Genomic DNA, 6962 nt, shown 5'->3' with positions numbered 1-6962 from the left:
GCTACCGCACGACCACGAGATGCGGGCATGGATGTGTGTGATGTCCTTAGATTAGTTAGGTTTAAGTAGTTCTATGTCTAGGGGACTGATGACCTCAGCTGTTAACTCCCATAGTGCTTAGAGCCATTTGAACCATTTATTTACGTATTTATTTTAAGATGTGTGAAATGGAGCCAAATTTACCTCACAATCCTCAAAAGGATCCCTGTAGAAATTTTCCACTGCTGGGAACTATGGGAATCCCGTGGCCCTTTTGTAAGTCATTTTATAAAACGTATTTATTTATTTAGTGCTCATTTTGCCTTAAGCCTAGCAGCCCTCTCTTTCATCTGACCATTCACAATAATAATAATAATAATTGACACTAATTATAAGAACAATAATAATAGTAATAGTGAAGGACATTAAGAATGATACAGATTAGTTTAGCACATCTGAAGCGACGCTTAGTGTCGTCGGAAGCAAAAGGAATGAAAAAAGAGGCGACAGAGCCTGTTAGGAAAGAGAAGAGTGTAAATATATAATTCTCTTGATAATGGGCAGAGAAAATTTTCTGGGTGAATGGGGGACGGACGAGAGTGAGTTGCAGACTAGTATATGGAAGAGAAGGCTATTGTGACGCCAGTTCGGCCGTACCTGTCTCCTGAAGTCTAGAAAGAACTCAATGTCACTGGTGTTTTGAGGGAGATGGTGCCAATGTCGGGTACTTGGTACAGAAAATGATTTAGAGAACGTGGCAGTGTGAAATGAAGGTACAGCGAAGATTTTACTTTGTGAGAACAAGTATTTCTGCTGTAGTGTAAGAGTTGATGATAAATAAGAGGGAATGCATTGATCGAGAGGACGATATGGCAAACATTGAATATGATAGTCTCTACGCTTATCGGCACGCAGTAGTGACAATTGTTCGTAGGCAGGGGTGATATGGTCGAAATAGCGTACGTCACAAATGTATGGTACACAAGCATTCAGCGCCAGTTCTAGCCAGTGTGAACTTTGGTATGAAAGTCCATGGAGAATAGCGTCACCGTAGTCAATTATGGAGAATATTAGTAACTGTACGAGGTTCTTTTAAAGTTCGAAAGAAAATCCTTCTTTATACACTGAAGAGCCAAAGAAACTGGTACACATGCATAATATCGCGTAGGGCCCCAGCGAGCATGCAGAAATGGCGCAACACGACTTGGCAGGAACACGACTCACGTCTGAAGTAGTGCTGGGGGTAATTGACACACTGAATCCTGCAGGGGTGTCTATAAATCCGCAAGAGTACGAGGTGATGGAGATCTCTTCTGAACAGCACGTTGCAAGGCACCCCGGATATGCTCAATAATGTTCATGTCTGGGAAGTTCGGTGGCCAGCGGAAGTGTTTAAGCTCAGAAAAGTGTTCCTGGAGCCACTCTGTAACAATTCTAACTTCTGAAATTGCCCACGTCCGCCGGAACGCACAATGGACATGAATGGATGCAAGTGTTCAGACAGGATGACTACGTGCGTGTCACCTGTCAGAGTCGTATCTAGACGTGTCAGAGGTCCCATATCACTCCAACTGCACACGCCATTAGAGAAAATCCACCAGCTTGAACACTCCCCTGTTGACATGCAGGATCCATGTATGCATGAGGTGGTCTCTGTACCTGTTAACGTTCATCCGCTCGATACAATTTGAAATGAGACTCGTTCGACCAGGAAACGCGTTTCCAGTCATCAACAGTCCAATGTCGGTATTGACAGGCCCAGGCGAGGCATAAAGCCTTGTGTTGTGCAGTCATCAAGGGTACATGAGTGAGCCTTTGGCTCCGAAAGCCCTCTTCGGTGAGGTTTCGTTGAATGGTTCGCACGCTGATACTCGTTGATGGCCCAGCATTGATATATGCAGCAATTTGCAGAAGGGTTGAACTTCGGTCACGTTGAATGATTCTCTTCAGTCGTCGTTGGTCCTGTTTTTGCAGGATCTTTTTCCGGCCGCAGCGATGTCGAAGATTTGATGCCTTACCAGATTCCTGATATTTACGGTACACTCGTGAAATGGTCGTACGGGAAATTCCACACTTCATCGCTACCTCGGAGATGCTATGTCCCATCGTTCGTGCGCCGATTGTAACACCATGTTCAAACTCACTTATCTCTTGATAACGTGCCATTGTAGCAGCAGTAACCGATCTAATAACTGCGACAGGCACTTCTTGTCTTATATAGGCACTGGCGACCGCAGCGCCATATTCTGCCTGTTTTCATGTCTCTGTATTTGAATGCGCAAGCCTATACCAGTTTCTTTGTCGTTTCAATGTATACTTCTGTACTGAGTGAAGTAAAGCTGACATTTTAGTACAAACTGCAGTTACGAGTTCAGTCCCGACTAACTGATGGTCCAGAATTATCCCCAAGTTCTTTGCTGAAGAAAGAAGGTTGTTTCTGTGCCGTTTGGGATTAAAGGCGGAAAGACACTCTGAACGTTTTTTGTGAGCGACCAATATTGCTTGGTTTTAGATGGGTTAGCTTTCAAACCTGTATTCTGCTTCCATTAGGATAAGGCAAGTAAATATCGTTTATATGGTGGATGGGTGTGTACAAGTGTGTAACGGACTTCCACTTCGACACAACTGAAAGTCGCCAGCGTATGGGTGATAAATGCAGCGGGAGAGAATATACGACACATCGTTAACATATAATGAGGAAAGTAATGTGCCCAATGCTGCACCTTGTGGGATCCCTAATACTACATTCTAGAGATGGGTAGTTCGCGAACTAACGGGTCCAAAGGAACGGTTCATCAAGATGAACAGAACAAGCGAGGGACGAATTCTAAGGAACGGTCTTTCATAGTTCACTTCGGTCGGGGCTTTCTACTTATAGTTCCCGGGAACGGAAACGGTCGGTCTCGTTCCCGCGAAGGCACACGTCGGCCGGTCTCGTTCCAGCCTCGGTCCCGTTCGGCCGGACTCGTCCTTCTTCGCGTGGCCAGGCGTTGCAGTTCCACAGCCGACTGCTCATAGTTAGTGTGGTGTCACCGCCAGACACCACACTTGCTAGGTGGTAGCCCTTAAATCGGTCGCGATCCGTTAGTATACGTCGGACCCGCGTGTTGCCACTATCAGTGATTGCAGACCGAGCGCCGCCACACGGCAGGTCTAGAGAGACTTCCTAGCACTCGCCCCAGTTGTACAACCGACTTTGTTAGCGATGGTTCATTGACAAAATACGCTCTCATTTGCCGAGACGATAGTTAGCATAGCCTTCAGCTACGTCATTTGCTACGACCTAGCAAGGCGCCATTACCATTGATACTGTAAATCATGTACCGTCAAGAGCGAGGTTCAGCATTAATGGATTAAAGTTAAGTATTCCACCAGCTACGTGCGTTTTTTCTAAATTCTAATTTCCTTGTCCTGTTCCAGACCTCACGCCAGCCTGCGTGAGCTAAAACGCGTGCCTTTCGGCTTCCTCTAGTAACACGGTGTTGGCTCTCCTGCCAACCACAACAGTTAGTTCAGTATCTATCGAGTTGTTGTTCGTTTCGTTCGCTCCGCACGCCAATTCTAGATCTGTTTCATATCTTTTTTGAACTGTGAACTTCTGGTTATTTTCGTGTTGTATTCAGCGTCTACGACTGGTAATTAAAATGTTTTTTTATAATTACATAAATCACGTGGTATGTAATACATACATCTTTTCAGGTAACAAAACAGCATACCAGCTTACTTCACTATTTCGATAAACAGCACAGGAAATACCTGTGAAAAGGAAGATTTTTTTTGTTATTACACATGCAAAGGAAGTCGGTACGGCTCACAAGAGTGGCCATTTTCCGTCTTTTTTTGATGCAAGGAAAAAGAGCATGTTCATTGTTATGGAAGGCAGACCGACTTACAACCGAATGAAGTCCGCGCTCCATAATCGGGTGTCTTGGGTCACATTATGTAAAGAGAATGCGATAACTTCTACCATATTATTTCAGTGGTACAGGGTGGTGCAGGAAAAATTGGCCCTGAGTACTAAACTGCTCATTGTCCCCCACCAATCGTCATCTATTGTTTCGGAGTTGTTGTTTGCATTAGCTTATTTGTTATTTCTTCACTGCCTAATTATTATATGTTTATCCATTCTGCTCGTAGCGGTCAACAAATCGTGCGTAATTGGCGAGCAGTCTGTACTGGGGGCCGGTTATTCGTGCACCACCGTATATTATTTCACTGCTATGAGCCACATAACGCTACAGTTGGCTAAACAAGAGGTTTTGCAGAATCACGAAAATTCTGTTACGAATAAAAACTCTATACTCCAGGAGAGAGGCAAGTGCCCCTCTTGGCGCCTTCCACCTTCAGTCACCTAAGCTACTAATTTTCAAATTTTGATAAGAACCATATTCCAAGCACAAATGAACGGTGCACGAGTAAAAATGAACTGTTCCCAAAAAAGAGCAATCACCAGTTAACTAGTTCCCAAGGATGAACGAGTTTGCCCATCTCTACTACAGTCCTCCAGCGTGGCCTTATTGTTCCAGTCATTGCACAATGTTGGCAGAATGTAAGGTACGAGTGAACGATTTTAAAACACTTGGAGAAAAATTTTGCAAGAAGTAGATTGTCGTCTCATGGAACGTTTTGAGGGCGTTAATTAAATAAATGAGGAAGAACTCGAACGGAATGCAATTATTCTGTAACGAGCCACCGGAGGCAACGAGTCCCCAACAACAAAATTGTCAGAAAATGTCGCTGAACAATCTCAGAAATATCCTGCATAAATGTTCGTGCTGCAAGACGACACTTGGGGGCCGGCCGGTGTGGCCGAACGGTTCTAGGTGCTTCAGTCTGGAACCACGCGACCGCTACGGTCGCAGGTTCGAATCCTGCCTCGGGCATGGATGTGCGTGATGTCCTTAGATTAGGTAGGTTTAAATAGTTCTAAGTTCCAGGCGGCTGATGACCTCAGCTGTTAAGTCCCATAGTGCTCAGAGCCAAACACTTGGGTGTATACGCCATAACTCTTCGATAGTTTCCGAGGAACGGGTTGGGCCGCTAGTGTATACAACGGACGTGCGCAGGGATAAAGAATCTCGCAGCAGATGACGACCCAGGAACTGCTAGAACGCCATCTGTCAGATGAAAGCTCTGTCGGTACGGTAAGACTCTGAGCTCGTGCTGAAACGCGCAAAAGCAGTGGCGCGTTACTGAACGCTGTTGAGTGCGGCAATCGCCAATCCCGACTGCCGGCAGGGAACGGTCGGAACTAATCAACGTTACTCTTTTGTTCGAGGGCGCCAGGCGTAGTCCGCTAAGCACTCGGCCTGCACGTGCGACGCTCTGTTCGCAAGAAACGCGGCGCGAGAAAGCCGCACCCGCGGGCATCGGGGTACAAAGAGCGCACGCGGTAACGGCGAATTACTGCCCGCCACGGTCCGAAAGCACGGTGTGACGACTGCTCCTGCAGTTATTATCCGCGGGCGAGCGCTGCCGCACTAGAGCGCCTTGTGACTGTAAACGGGGCTACTACATTGTAAAAGTAAAATGGCGATCACCGCGAGGCTTTCTCTGTGGAGCACTTGTTCCAGAAGCCATTTGGTGGCTACTTATACGGCGGTACTTTGCTCTGGATTCATGAAGAGAACACCTTGTCAGCACCTGAAGGTTCACGTGCAGACCAAAGTGTGTGAGACGTTTTGACGCCTATGAATCTGCACAAGTGTTCCAAAATAAAACTCCTCACCCGACATCTGAAGACATTGTGACACTACTGTCAAATTTTTTCGACCACTATTTTGCAGTCACATTTTTTGGCACTAGAAACGTATATTTCGAGAGGAATACGCACGCCCTCTTAGCAGTTCAGGTGGGCCCTGCTACGGTCTGGGGCATCAGCCGGGCGGGGTGGCCGAGCGGTTCTAAGCGCTACAGTCTGCAACCGCGTGACCGCTACGGTCGCAGGTTCGAATCCTGCCTCGGGCATGGATGTATGTGATGTCCTTAGCTATATATACGGAGATAGTAACTTGTTCTCGAAAGAACAGCTACTGTTGATGACCGTGCAGCTTTTCCCTGAAAACCTCAGCTGCTGACAGGTGTTGTTGATATACCTCGATGTGGACAGCTGAAAATGTGTGCCCCGACCGGGACTCGAACCCGGGGTCTCCTGCTTACATGGCAGACGCTCTATCCATCTGAGCCACCGAGGACACAGATGAATAGCACGACTGCAGGGACTTATCCCTTGCACGCTTCCCGCGAGACTCACATTCCCAACTGTCCACAGTTCTACATATGTATCGTACCTTATAGACATTTGCCCAACCACTCATTACTCGCGCACGCTTTGGCGATTCCCGTAAGAGTTTGGGCAACCTGTGTGCATTCGCACAGACGAAGGTCAATGGCTGGGTAGCCTTTGAACTATATATACGAAGATAGTAACTTGTTCTCGAAAGAACAGCTACTGTTGATGACCGTGCAGCTTTTCCCTGGAATAAATGATGACTAAATGAAAACCTCGGCTGCTGACAGGTACAATACATATGTAGAACTGTGGACAGTTGGGAATGTGAGTCTCACGGGAAGCGTGCAAGGGATAAGTCCCTACAGTCGCGCTATTCATCTGTGTCCTCGGTGGCTCAGATGGATAGAGCGTCTGCCATGTAAGCAGGAGATCCCGGGTTCGAGTCCCGGTCGGGGCACACATTTTCAGCTGTCCACATCGAGGTATATCAACAACACCTGTCAGCAGCTGAGGTTTTCAGTTAGTCATGATGTCCTTAGGTTAGTTAGGTTCAAGTAGTTCTAAGTCTAGGGGACTGATGACCTTAGAAGTTAACATCTGAGGTCATCAGCCAGTGTTCAGAGCCATTTGAACCATTTTGCGGTCTGGGACATCCTTTGTCGGCAGAGGGCAACCTGTGGACTTCATTAGGTCAAGCATACCTCCCTCAGGAGTTCAAGGCCCTTCGATCCACTGCTTTTGTGTGAACACG

At 46.8% G+C, this 6962-nt stretch overlaps 2 non-coding genes across 2 annotated transcripts; one reads left to right on the top strand and one right to left on the bottom strand.

The window, feature by feature from the left end:
- Positions 1 to 6099: 6099 nt before the first annotated feature.
- Trnat-ugu (transfer RNA threonine (anticodon UGU)) lies at positions 6100 to 6173 on the bottom strand. The gene has a single exon. It is a non-coding gene; the product is annotated as a tRNA-Thr (tRNA).
- A 421-nt stretch (positions 6174 to 6594) lies between these two features.
- Trnat-ugu (transfer RNA threonine (anticodon UGU)) lies at positions 6595 to 6668 on the top strand. The gene has a single exon. It is a non-coding gene; the product is annotated as a tRNA-Thr (tRNA).
- The last annotated feature ends 294 nt before the right edge of the window (positions 6669 to 6962 follow it).

The sequence above is a fragment of the Schistocerca cancellata genome, chromosome 1, assembly GCF_023864275.1.
Source record: "Schistocerca cancellata isolate TAMUIC-IGC-003103 chromosome 1, iqSchCanc2.1, whole genome shotgun sequence".
NCBI lineage: Eukaryota > Metazoa > Arthropoda > Insecta > Orthoptera > Acrididae > Schistocerca > Schistocerca cancellata.
The sequence above is the reverse complement of the archived record's forward strand: the minus strand, read 5'-3'. Positions and strand labels throughout refer to the sequence as shown.